The sequence below is a fragment of the Hyperolius riggenbachi genome, chromosome 1 (genome assembly GCF_040937935.1).
Source record: "Hyperolius riggenbachi isolate aHypRig1 chromosome 1, aHypRig1.pri, whole genome shotgun sequence".
Classification (NCBI taxonomy): Eukaryota; Metazoa; Chordata; class Amphibia; order Anura; family Hyperoliidae; genus Hyperolius; species Hyperolius riggenbachi.
In genome coordinates, this window is record NC_090646.1 from 167,709,644 (window position 1) to 167,723,902 (window position 14,259).

The following is a 14,259-nucleotide window of genomic DNA, read 5'->3' on the forward strand; positions in this document are numbered from 1 at the left end:
AGTAGGCGAGCAGCTATTGTTTGACGTAATAGCTGGTGGCAGAGTGGCAGCAGAAGGTAATTCTGTGTACCCTGGCAGTGGGAAACACAGACAGACAGCAGCAGCAGGAGGAGGAATGGAGGAGTAGGCGAGCAGCTATTGTTTGACGTAATAGCTGGTGGCAGAGTGGCAGCAGAAGGTAAATCATCTGTGTACCCTGGCAGTGGGAAACACAGACAGACAGCAGCAGCAGCAGCAGGAGGAGGTATGGAGGAGTAGTGTGAGTGTGGCAGCAGGTAGGCAGCGTGACATAATAGCCCTGGTACCTAGCGGTGATACCAGGGCTGTAAATAAACACAACAGGAGGTCCCAGACAGCGGTCGTGCAGCCCACATTGTGTCCAATACACAACTGGGACAACACAGTTTTCAACCCGGACACCTCAGAAAAATTAAACCTTTTTTTTTTTTTTTTAATGGTTTGTTTGGTTTTGGTTTTGCAACCAATATAGCTATTGTTTGACGTAATAGCTGGTGGCAGAGTGGCAGCAGAAGAAGGTAATTCTGTGTACCCTGGCAGTGGGAAACACAGACAGACAGCAACAGCAGCAGGAGGAATGGAGGAGTAATGTGAGCAGCTATTGTTTGACGTAATAGCTGGTGGCAGAGTGGCAGCAGAAGGTAAATCATCTGTGTAGTGTACCCTGGCAGTGGGAAACACAGACAGACAGCAGCAGCAGCAGCAGGAGGAGGTATGGAGGAGTAGTGTGAGTGTGGCAGCAGGTAGGCAGCGTGACATAATAGCCCTGGTACCTAGCGGTGATACCAGGGCTGTAAATAAACACAACAGGAGGTCCCAGACAGCGGTCGTGCAGCCCACATTGTGTCCAATACACAACTGGGACAACACAGTTTTCAACCCGGGCACCTCAGAAAAATTAAACCTTTTTTTTTTTTTATGGTTTTTTGGTTTTTGGTTTTGCAACCAATATAGCTATTGTTTGACGTAATAGCTGGTGGCAGAGTGGCAGCAGAAGAAGGTAATTCTGTGTACCCTGGCAGTGGGAAACACAGACAGACAGCAGAAGGGCAGTACACAGCAGCCCACTGTAGATGTAAAATGTGTGGCTGCAGGCGACGTAATAGTCAAAGTGAACCAGGCTGGCTTAGTGAGCAGGAGCCAGGAGGTGGTAAAGGGTGGTAAGGCACATTAACGATGGTTCCGGCAGCCAGTTCATGTCCCCCTCTCGCCGACAACAGGGGCCAGGAACTCGCCTTCCACCCACGCCTGGTTCATCTTGAGAAACGTCAGTCTGTCCACAGACTTGTGAGACAGACGTGAGCGTTTCTCGGTGACCACGCCACCAGCTGCACTGAAGCAGCGCTCGGACAGCACGCTGGAAGGGGGGCAGGACAGCACTTCCAGGGCGTACTGCGCCAGCTCGCTCCAGATCTCCATGCGCTTGACCCAATACTCCATGGGATCAACAGGGGCATCGCTGTCAAGCCCGCTGTACGACCCCATGTAGTCAGCCACCATGCGGGTCAGGCGCTGGCTGTGACCGGAGGAGGATGCTGCTGCATGCATCTCCTCTCTAGTCACTGCTGCCGGAGCCTCTACAGTCCTGTAGAGCTCGTGGCTGAGAGACAGCAGGTCTGTGGGGCGCTTGCTGCTGCTGGATGCAGGCACCTGCTGCTGCCTCTGTGCTGGCTGCTGGACAGTGGGGGTGGAAGGCTGGGGGAAGGCTTCCTCCAAGCGCTCAACAAGGGCCTGCTGCAAGCTCCTTATTTGTTGCGCTGGGTCTCCTCCTGCAGGCGGCAGGAACTGGCTCAACTTCCCCTTGAGGCGTGGGTCCAACATCATGCTGATCCAGATGTCCTCCCTCTGCTTCATCTCGATCACCCTGGGGTCCCTGCGCAGGCACGTCAGCATGTGCGCTGCCATTGGGAAGAGGCGGGCCACGTCTGCTGGCACATCGACGTCAGTGCTGTCCTCATCCTCCTCCTCTGCCGCCTCATCCTCTCTCCACCCCCGCACCAACTCAGCTGCGCTGTGCTGATCCCCCTCATCAGCAGCCAGGTCAGGGACCTCCACCAAGTCCTCCTCCTCCTCCCCCTCAGAGGTGGACTGCGCAGCTGGTTGCCGCTCCTGCTGGTCCAAGGCTGCCGCTCCCTGTTCCAGCAAAGCATCGAGGGCCCTGTTCAGCAGAGAAACCAGGGGCACCCACTCGCAGACCATAGCATGGTCCCTGCTCACCATGTTTGTGGCCTGCAGGAAGGGAGCCAGCACTAAGCACACCTGCTGCATGTGCCTCCAGTCATCATCGGGGACGATGGACGGGATGTTGCTGGTCTTGTCCCTTCTCTGAGCTGCGGAAACAGTGGCCAGGGCAAGGTACTGTTTGACAGCGTGCCTCTGTTCAACCAGACGCTCCAACATCGCCAGGGTGGAGTTCCAGCGAGTCGGAACGTCAAGGATCAGCCGATGGCGTGGCAGATCCAGCTCCTTTTGCACGTCTTCCAGGCTCGCACAGGCTGCAGCCGAGCGCCGGAAGTGACGCACAACATTCCTTGCCGTTTCCAGCAGTTCGCCCATCCCCTGGTAGGTGCGCAGGAACTTCTGCACCACCAGGTTCAGCACGTGGGCAAGACAGGGGATGTGGGTCAGGTTTCCCCTGTCTATTGCGGCAACCAGATTGGCCCCATTGTCGGCCACCACCTCTCCGACTCTGAGGCCTCTGGGGGTCAGCCAAATCCTCTCCTGCTCCTGGAGTTTGGCCAACACATGGGTTGCCGTCAGCTTGGTCTTCCCAAGGCTGACCAAGTGCAGCAGCGCTTGGCAGTGGCGGGCCTTCACGCTGCTGCTGAGGCAGGGGGTTTGGCCAGGTGTGCCGGAGGATGGCAGAGGATCGGAGGAACCTGCTGCAGTTCCCCTGAGCCTGCGGGGTGGCACCACCCACTGTGTTGCTGCTGCTGCTGTGCCCGCTGCTGCTCTCCCATCCTCACCCCCTTCCACCAAGCTGACCCAGTGGACAGTGAAGGACAGGTAGCGGCCTGTCCCGAAGCGGCTGCTCCAGGAGTCCATGGTGACGTGGACCCTTTCACCAACCGCGTGCTCCAGCCCTCGCTCCACATTGGCCATCACAAAGCGGTGCAGTGCAGGAATGGCCTTGCGGGCAAAGAAGTGTCTGCTGGGGAGCTGCCAGTCTGGGGCTGCGCAAGCAAGCAGCGCACGAATGTCGCTCCCCTCCTGCACGAGCGTGTACGGCAGGAGTTGGGAGCACATGGCCCGTGCCAGCAAGCCGTTCAGCTGCCGCACGCGACGGCTGCTGGGAGGCAGAGCCCTAACCACCCCCTGGAAGGACTCGCTCAAAAGGCTCTGGCGTGGCCTTTTGCTGACACGGGAATCAGCAGACACAGCAGAGGAGGCCACTGAGGACTGGCTGCCAGAACAGGCCTCAGTGTCGGCGGCAGGAGTTGCAGAGGGGGGAGGAGCAGTGCGTTTCCGCACTCCTGCTGGTGCTGCTGGAGGAGCAGGAGGGCGGGTGGCTGCTGTTGCTGCTGCTGCTGCTGAAGGCTGTGCAGTGATGGGTGTGGTGCCACTGCCAGCAGCAGATGCCTTCAGCCTCTGGAACTCCTCATGCTGGTGGAAATGTTTAGCCGCAAGGTGGTTGATGAGCGAGCTGGTGCTGAACTTTAAGGGGTCTGCACCTCTGCTCAACTTCCGCTGACAGTGGTTGCAAGTGGCGTACTTGCTGTACACAGTGGGCATGGTGAAAAACCGCCAGATTGGTGACAGAAACTTCCCCCTACGGCATGGAAGCGCTGCTGCCTGTCTCCCTGTGGTGGTTGGGGGGGGGCTTGGGTGCGGCTGGTGGTGGTACTGGCTGATGCTGCTGCTGCTGCTGCTGAGCCTGAGACACCAGCAGGCTGTGGGACGCTGCCAATGCTTGCAATGATGCGCCTCCTTGCAAGGCCCACAAGCGCATCCTCCTCCTCCTCCTCAGAGCTGCTGAGGACGACATCCCCTGGAGGTGGTGGCACCCAGTCTCTGTCTGTCACCGGGTCATCATCATCCTCCCCCTCCTGAAACATGTCCTGCTGGGATGAGGACCCCCCAAACTCCTCTCCTGATGCATGGATGGGCTGCTTGACTGTCGCCACAGTCTTGCTGTCCAATCCCTCATCCCCCAAAGTGCCCATCAGCATCTCCTCCTCAAGATCGCCAACAACAGCAGACAATTTACTCATGATGCCTGGGGTCAAAAGACTGCTGAATGACAGGTCGGCGAGTGACGGTGAACTGGCCTCCTCCCCAGACCCTGCTGGGCGGCTGCTGCGAACAGGGGTGGTGGTGGTGGTGGTGGTGGTGGTGAGGGTGGAGGCCTCGGATGCAGAGCTGATGGCGGGCTGCTCATCCTCCGTCATGAGTTGCACCACAGTGTCTGCATCCTTTTCCTCAATGGGACGTTTCCGACCCGGCTGGAGGAAAATGGGAGCAGGTGCTACACGCTGCTGCTGCTGTGTCTCTGCAGCGTGAGTTGCAGATGCTCCTGCTGAGCGGCGCCCAAGGCGTCCACGGCCAGTGGCTATGGGAGGAATGTTAGCCACTGACGCTGCTGCTGCTGCTGCGGAACTGTGCATGGTGGATCGCCCGCGGCCGCGGCTTGCCACAATGCTGCTCCCTCTCCTCCTGATTCCCTTGCTGCCCTTCCCCTTGCCCAAACCGCGCTGGCTGCCACTTCCAGACATCTTAAATGTTTTGGGCGTATAGACAAAAGTTTTGTAAAAGGGCGGGTGAAAAGTGGGGTACTTTAATGGAGTGGGTTGGTTGGTGAGGTGACTGAGTGAGTGTCCCCTAGTACAGTAAGTAAGTAGTAACAGTCAGGAAGTACAACTAGCAGTTACAATAATCAGTAGTAATCACAAGTAAATTTAGTGTGTGTACACTCAGACAGTGAGTGCACGCACGCAGGAGCTAGTAGCCTATGGACAGTGACTGAGTGTCCTAGACTCCTAGTACAGTAAGAGTAAGTAGTAACAGTAAGTAGAACTAACTAATTACGATAATCAATCAGCGATCAGAAGGAAATAGAGTGTGTGTTGTGTGTGTACACTCAGACAGTGAGTGCACGCACGCAGGAGCTAGTAGCCTATGAACACAGTGACTGAGTGTCCTAGACTCCTAGTACAGTAAGAGTAAGTAGTAACAGTAAGTAGAACTAACTAATTACAATAATCAATCAGCGATCAGAAGGAAATGGAGTGTGGGTGTGTGTACACTCAGACAGTGAGTGCACGCACGCAGGAGCTAGTAGCCTATGAACACAGTGACTGAGTGTCCTAGACTCCTAGTACAGTAAGAGTAAGTAGTAACAGTAAGTAGAACTAACTAATTACAATAATCAATCAGCGATCAGAAGGAAATGGAGTGTGGGTGTGTGTACACTCAGACAGTGAGTGCACGCACGCAGGAGCTAGTAGCCTATGAACACAGTGACTGAGTGTCCTAGACTCCTAGTACAGTAAGAGTAAGTAGTAACAGTAAGTAGAACTAACTAATTACAATAATCAATCAGCGATCAGAAGGAAATGGAGTGTGGGTGTGTGTACACTCAGACAGTGAGTGCACGCACGCAGAAGCTAGTAGCCTATGAACACAGTGACTGAGTGTCCTAGACTCCTAGTACAGTAAAAGTAAGTAGTAACAGTAAGTACAACTAACTAATTACGATAATCAATCAGCGATCAGAAGGAAATGGAGTGTGGGTGTGTGTACACTCAGACAGTGAGTGCACGCACGCAGGAGCTAGTAGCCTATGGACAGTGACTGAGTGTCCTAGACTCCTAGTACAGTAAGAGTAAGTAGTAACAGTAAGTAGAACTAACTAATTACAATAATCAATCAGCGATCAGAAGGAAATAGAGTGTGGGTGGTGTGTGTACACTCAGACAGTGAGTGCACGCACGCAGGAGCTAGTAGCCTATGAACACAGTGACTGAGTGTCCTAGACTCCTAGTACAGTAAGAGTAAGTAGTAACAGTAAGTAGAACTAACTAATTACGATAATCAATCAGCGATCAGAAGGAAATAGAGTGTGTGTTGTGTGTGTACACTCAGACAGTGAGTGCACGCACGCAGGAGCTAGTAGCCTATGAACACAGTGACTGAGTGTCCTAGACTCCTAGTACAGTAAGAGTAAGTAGTAACAGTAAGTAGAACTAACTAATTACAATAATCAATCAGCGATCAGAAGGAAATGGAGTGTGGGTGTGTGTACACTCAGACAGTGAGTGCACGCACGCAGGAGCTAGTAGCCTATGAACACAGTGACTGAGTGTCCTAGACTCCTAGTACAGTAAGAGTAAGTAGTAACAGTAAGTAGAACTAACTAATTACAATAATCAATCAGCGATCAGAAGGAAATAGAGTGTGGGTGGTGTGTGTACACTCAGACAGTGAGTGACCGCACGCAGGAGCTAGTAGCCTATGGACAGTGACTGAGTGTCCTAGACTCCTAGTACAGTAAGAGTAAGTAGTAACAGTAAGTACAACTAACTAATTACAATAATCAATCAGCGATCAGAAGGAAATGGAGTGTGGGTGTGTGTACACTCAGACAGTGAGTGCACGCACGCAGGAGCTAGTAGCCTATGAACACAGTGACTGAGTGTCCTTGACTCCTAGTACAGTAAGAGTAAGTAGTAACAGTAAGTAGAACTAACTAATTACAATAATCAATCAGCGATCAGAAGGAAATAGAGTGTGGGTGGTGTGTGTACACTCAGACAGTGAGTGACCGCACGCAGGAGCTAGTAGCCTATGGACAGTGACTGAGTGTCCTAGACTCCTAGTACAGTAAGAGTAAGTAGTAACAGTAAGTACAACTAACTAATTACGATAATCAATCAGCGATCAGAAGGAAATGGAGTGTGGGTGTGTGTACACTCAGACAGTGAGTGCACGCACGCAGGAGCTAGTAGCCTATGGACAGTGACTGAGTGTCCTAGACTCCTAGTACAGTAAGAGTAAGTAGTAACAGTAAGTAGAACTAACTAATTACGATAATCAATCAGCGATCAGAAGGAAATGGAGTGTGTGTTGTGTGTGTACACTCAGACAGTGAGTGCAGTGCGCACACGCAGGAGCTAGTAGCCTATATGAACAGTGACAGTGAGTGTCCCTACGGGTACAGTAAGAGTAAGTAGTAAGTAAGTACAACTAACTAACAATAATCTATCAGTAATCAGAAGGAAATAGAGTGTGTGTACACACAGACAGTGAGTGAGTGCACACACGCAGGAGCTAGCTAGTAGCCTATAAACAGTGACAGTCAGTGAGTGTCCTACTCCTAGTACAGTATAACTACAATACTATTAGTAAAGGACAGCAGAAATACTGGTATAGATGAGAGAAATAAACAGAGGACAGCTGCCCACAGAGGCAAGGCCCCCCTGAGGCCTAAACCTGTAAGCTTGCAGCAGCTGCCTGTCTCTAATGTAACACACAAGCTACTAACTAAAATACAATGTCTATCTAACTAACAACAATATAGGTGTATATGGCAGGTGTAGGTGAGCAAAAACGCTAGGTAAATGATCACAATAGAGCACTTGCTAAGCCAAAGCACAAAGGAGCAACTCTCTCTCTGTACAAGTCTCAGGCAAGCATGGAGAAACGGAACATGGCGGCCGCTATTTATAGGGTAGGGGCTGGCCAGGGTCCCCCTCTGTGATTGGCTGCCGTCAGAGGGCCTGGGAGCCCTCTGATTGGCTCTAAGGACATCAATCTGGGCTATGACGCTATTCGAGCTCGGTACCGAGCTCGAATAGCGCCGGGTTGCTCGAATAGCTCGAATAGTGAATGGGCTATTCGAGTGTACTCGGATAGCCCATTCGAATAGCTCCAGCTATTCGGAGCTCGAATACCGAGCTCGAATAGCTGAAAAAGAGCTCGAATATTCGAGCTACTCGAATATTCGAGCTCTGCTGAGCACCACTGGTTAAGACAGATACCTACTACACACTGCATACTGGGTTCAAATCCCAGCTATGGTATATAAGCATGCTTTTCAAAAAGTACTGATCCTTAATCATACTACTTTTTCTATTGCATTGATCATAATGGTAGTATGGTTTATGCTAGGATAGCTTTACCATGTAGTGTGGTTCATGGTCTAGAGGTTAAGACAGATACCTACTAGCTACTACACACTGCATCCTGGGTTCAAATCCCAGCTATGGTATATAAGCATGCTTTTCAAAAAGTACTGATCCTTAATCATACTACTTTTTCTATTGCATTGATCATAATGGTAGTATGGTTTATGCTAGGATAGCTTTACCATGTAGTGTGGTTCATGGTCTAGAGGTTAAGACAGATACCTACTAGCTACTACACACTGCATCCTGGGTTCAAATCCCAGCTATGGTATATAAGCATGCTTTTCAAAAAGTACCGATCCTTAATCATACTACTTTTTCTATTGCATTGATCATAATGGTAGTATGGTTTCATGCTAGGATAGCTTTACCATGTATTGTGGTTCATGGTCTAGAGGTTAAGACAGATACCTACTACACACTGCATACTGGGTTCAAATCCCAGCTATGGTATATAAGCATGCTTTTCAAAAAGTACTGATCCTTAATCATACTACTTTTTCTATTGCATTGATCATAATGGTAGTATGGTTTATGCTAGGATAGCTTTACCATGTAGTGTGGTTCATGGTCTAGAGGTTAAGACAGATACCTACTACACACTGCATACTGGGTTCAAATCCCAGCTATGGTATATAAGCATGCTTTTCAAAAAGTACCGATCCTTAATCATACTACTTCTTCTATTGCATTGATCATAATGGTAGTATGGTTTATGCTAGGATAGCTTTACCATGTAGTGTGGTTCATGGTCTAGAGGTTAAGACAGATACCTACTGCATACTGGGTTCAAATCCCAGCTATGGTATATAAGCATGCTTTTCAAAAAGTACCGATCCTTAATCATACTACTGTTTCTATTGCATTGATCATAATGGTAGTATGGTTTATGCTAGGATAGCTTTACCATGTACTGTGGTTCATGGTCTAGAGGTTAAGACAGATACCTACTGCATACTGGGTTCAAATCCCAGCTATGGTATATAAGCATGCTTTTCAAAAAGTACTGATCCTTAATAATACTACTTTTTCTATTGCATTGATCATAATGGTAGTATGGTTTATGCTAGGATAGCTTTACCATGTAGTGTGGTTCATGGTCTAGAGGTTAAGACAGATACCTACTACACACTGCATACTGGGTTCAAATCCCAGCTATGGTATATAAGCATGCTTTTCAAAAAGTACTGATCCTTAATCATACTACTTTTTCTATTGCATTGATCATAATGGTAGTATGGTTTATGCTAGGATAGCTTTACCATGTAGTGTGGTTCATGGTCTAGAGGTTAAGACAGATACCTACTAGCTACTACACACTGCATCCTGGGTTCAAATCTCAGCTATGGTATATAAGCATGCTTTTCAAAAAGTACTGATCCTTAATCATACTACTTTTTCTATTGCATTGATCATAATGGTAGTATGGTTTATGCTAGGATAGCTTTACCATGTAGTGTGGTTCATGGTCTAGAGGTTAAGACAGATACCTACTAGCTGCTACACACTGCATCCTGGGTTCAAATCCCAGCTATGGTATATAAGCATGCTTTTCAAAAAGTACCGATCCTTAATCATACTACTTTTTCTATTGCATTGATCATAATGGTAGTATGGTTTATGCTAGGATAGCTTTACCATGTAGTGTGGTTCATGGTCTAGAGGTTAAGACAGATACCTACTACACACTGCATACTGGGTTCAAATCCCAGCTATGGTATATAAGCATGCTTTTCAAAAAGTACTGATCCTTAATCATACTACTTTTTCTATTGCATTGATCATAATGGTAGTATGGTTTATGCTAGGATAGCTTTACCATGTAGTGTGGTTCATGGTCTAGAGGTTAAGACAGATACCTACTGCATACTGGGTTCAAATCCCAGCTATGGTATATAAGCATGCTTTTCAAAAAGTACCGATCCTTAATCATACTACTGTTTCTATTGCATTGATCATAATGGTAGTATGGTTTATGCTAGGATAGCTTTACCATGTACTGTGGTTCATGGTCTAGAGGTTAAGACAGATACCTACTGCATACTGGGTTCAAATCCCAGCTATGGTATATAAGCATGCTTTTCAAAAAGTACTGATCCTTAATCATACTACTTTTTCTATTGCATTGATCATAATGGTAGTATGGTTTATGCTAGGATAGCTTTACCATGTAGTGTAGTTCATGGTCTAGAGGTTAAGACAGATACCTACTACACACTGCATCCTGGGTTCAAATCCCAGCTATGGTATATAAGCATGCTTTTCAAAAAGTACTGATCCTTAATCATACTACTTTTTCTATTGCATTGATCATAATGGTAGTATGGTTTATGCTAGGATAGTTTTATCATGTAGTGTGGTTCATGGTCTAGAGGTTAAGACAGATACCTACTAGCTACTACACACTGCATCCTGGGTTCAAATCCCAGCTATGGTATATAAGCATGCTTTTCAAAAAGTACCGATCCTTAATCATACTACTTTTTCTATTGCATTGATCATAATGGTAGTATGGTTTATGCTAGGATAGCTTTACCATGTAGTGTGGTTCATGGTCTAGAGGTTAAGACAGATACCTACTACACACTGCATACTGGGTTCAAATCCCAGCTATGGTATATAAGCATGCTTTTCAAAAAGTACTGATCCTTAATCATACTACTTTTTCTATTGCATTGATCATAATGGTAGTATGGTTTATGCTAGGATAGCTTTACCATGTAGTGTGGTTCATGGTCTAGAGGTTAAGACAGATACCTACTACACACTGCATACTGGGTTCAAATCCCAGCTATGGTATATAAGCATGCTTTTCAAAAAGTACTGATCCTTAATCATACTACTTTTTCTATTGCATTGATCATAATGGTAGTATGGTTTATGCTAGGATAGCTTTACCATGTAGTGTGGTTCATGGTCTAGAGGTTAAGACAGATACCTACTAGCTACTACACACTGCATCCTGGGTTCAAATCCCAGCTATGGTATATAAGCATGCTTTTCAAAAAGTACCGATCCTTAATCATACTACTTCTTCTATTGCATTGATCATAATGGTAGTATGGTTTATGCTAGGATAGCTTTACCATGTAGTGTGGTTCATAGTCTAGAGGTTAAGACAGATACCTACTACACACTGCATACTGGGATCAAATCCCAGCTATGATATATAAGCATGCTTTTCAAAAAGTACTGATCCTTAATCATACTACTTTTTCTATTGCATTGATCATAATGGTAGTATGGTTTATGCTAAGATAGCTTTACCATGTAGTGTGGTTCATTGTCTAGAGGTTAAGACAGATACCTACTACACACTGCATACTGGGTTCAAATCCCAGCTATGGTATATAAGCATGCTTTTCAAAAAGTACCGATCCTTAATCATACTACTTTTTCTATTGCATTGATCATAATGGTAGTATGGTTTATGCTAGGATAGCTTTACCATGTAGTGTGGTTCATGGTCTAGAGGTTAAGACAGATACCTACTAGCTACTACACACTGCATCCTGGGTTCAAATCCCAGCTATGGTATATAAGCATGCATTTCAAAAAGTACCGATCCTTAATCATACTACTTTTTCTATTGCATTGATCATAATGGTAGTATGGTTTATGCTAGGATAGCTTTACCATGTAGTGTGGTTCATGGTCTAGAGGTTAAGACTGATACCTACTACACACTGCATACTGGGTTCAAATCCCAGCTATGGTATATAAGCATGCTTTTCAAAAAGTACTGATCCTTAATAATACTACTTTTTCTATTGCATTGATCATAATGGTAGTATGGTTTATGCTAGGATAGCTTTACCATGTAGTGTGGTTCATGGTCTAGAGGTTAAGACAGATACCTACTATACACTGCATACTGGGTTCAAATCTCAGCTATGGTATACAAGCATGCTTTTCAAAAAGTACTGATCCTTAATCATACTACTTTTTCTATTGTATTGATCATAATGGTAGTATGGTTTATGCTAGGATAGCTTTACCATGTAGTGTGGTTCATGGTCTAGAGGTTAAGACAGATACCTACTGCATACTGGGTTCAAATCCCAGCTATGGTATATAAGCATGCTTTTCAAAAAGTACTGATCCTTAATAATACTACTTTTTCTATTGCATTGATCATAATGGTAGTATGGTTTATGCTAGGATAGCTTTACCATGTAGTGTGGTTCATGGTCTAGAGGTTAAGACAGATACCTACTACACACTGCATACTGGGTTCAAATCCCAGCTATGGTATATAAGCATGCTTTTCAAAAAGTACTGATCCTTAATCATACTACTTTTTCTATTGCATTGATCATAATGGTAGTATGGTTTATGCTAGGATAGCTTTACCATGTAGTGTGGTTCATGGTCTAGAGGTTAAGACAGATACCTACTACACACTGCATACTGGGTTCAAATCCCAGCTATGGTATATAAGCATGTTTTTCAAAAAGTACTGATCCTTAATCATACTACTTTTTCTATTGCATTGATCATAATGGTAGTATGGTTTATGCTAGGATAGCTTTACCATGTAGTGTGGTTCATGGTCTAGAGGTTAAGACAGATACCTACTAGCTACTACACACTGCATCCTGGGTTCAAATCCCAGCTATGGTATATAAGCATGCTTTTCAAAAAGTACTGATCCTTAATCATACTACTTTTTCTATTGCATTGATCATAATGGTAGTATGGTTTATGCTAGGATAGCTTTACCATGTAGTGTGGTTCATGGTCTAGAGGTTAAGACTGATACCTACTACACACTGCATACTGGGTTCAAATCCCAGCTATGGTATATAAGCATGCTTTTCAAAAAGTACTGATCCTTAATAATACTACTTTTTCAATTGCATTGATCATAATGGTAGTATGGTTTATGCTAGGATAGCTTTACCATGTAGTGTGGTTCATGGTCTAGAGGTTAAGACAGATACCTACTGCATACTGGGTTCAAATCCCAGCTATGGTATATAAGCATGCTTTTCAAAAAGTACTGATCCTTAATAATACTACTTTTTCTATTGCATTGATCATAATGGTAGTATGGTTTATGCTAGGATAGCTTTACCATGTAGTGTGGTTCATGGTCTAGAGGTTAAGACAGATACCTACTACACACTGCATACTGGGTTCAAATCCCAGCTATGGTATATAAGCATGCTTTTCAAAAAGTACTGATCCTTAATCATACTACTTTTTCTATTGCATTGATCATAATGGTAGTATGGTTTATGCTAGGATAGCTTTAGCATGTAGTGTGGTTCATGGTCTAGAGGTTAAGACAGATACCTACTACACACTGCATACTGGGTTCAACTCCCAGCTATGGTATATAAGCATGCTTTTCAAAAAGTACTGATCCTTAATAATACTACTTTTTCTATTGCATTGATCATAATGGTAGTATGGTTTATGCTAGGATAGCTTTACCATGTAGTGTGGTTCATGGTCTAGAGGTTAAGACAGATACCTACTACACACTGCATACTGGGTTCAAATCCCAGATATGGTATATAAGCAGGCTTTTCAAAAAGTACTGATCCTTAATCATACTACTTTTTCTATTGCATTGATCATAATGGTAGTATGGTTTATGCTAGGATAGCTTTACCATGTAGTGTGGTTCATGGTCTAGAGGTTAACACAGATACCTACTAGCTACTACACACTGCATACTGGGTTCAAATCCCAGCTATGGTATATAAGCATGCTTTTCAAAAAGTACCGATCCTTAATCATACTACTTTTTCTATTGCATTGATCATAATGGTAGTATGGTTTATGCTAGGATAGCTTTACCATGTAGTGTGGTTCATGGTCTAGAGGTTAAGACAGATACCTACTACACACTGCATACTGGGTTCAAATCCCAGCTATGGTATATAAGCATGCTTTTCAAAAAGTACTGATCCTTAATCATACTACTTTTTCTATTGCATTGATCATAATGGTAGTATGGTTTATGCTAGGATAGCTTTACCATGTAGTGTGGTTCATGGTCTAGAGGTTAAGACAGATACCTACTACACACTGCATACTGGGTTCAAATCCCAGCTATGGTATATAAGCGTGCTTTTCAAAAAGTACCGATCCTTAATCATACTACTTC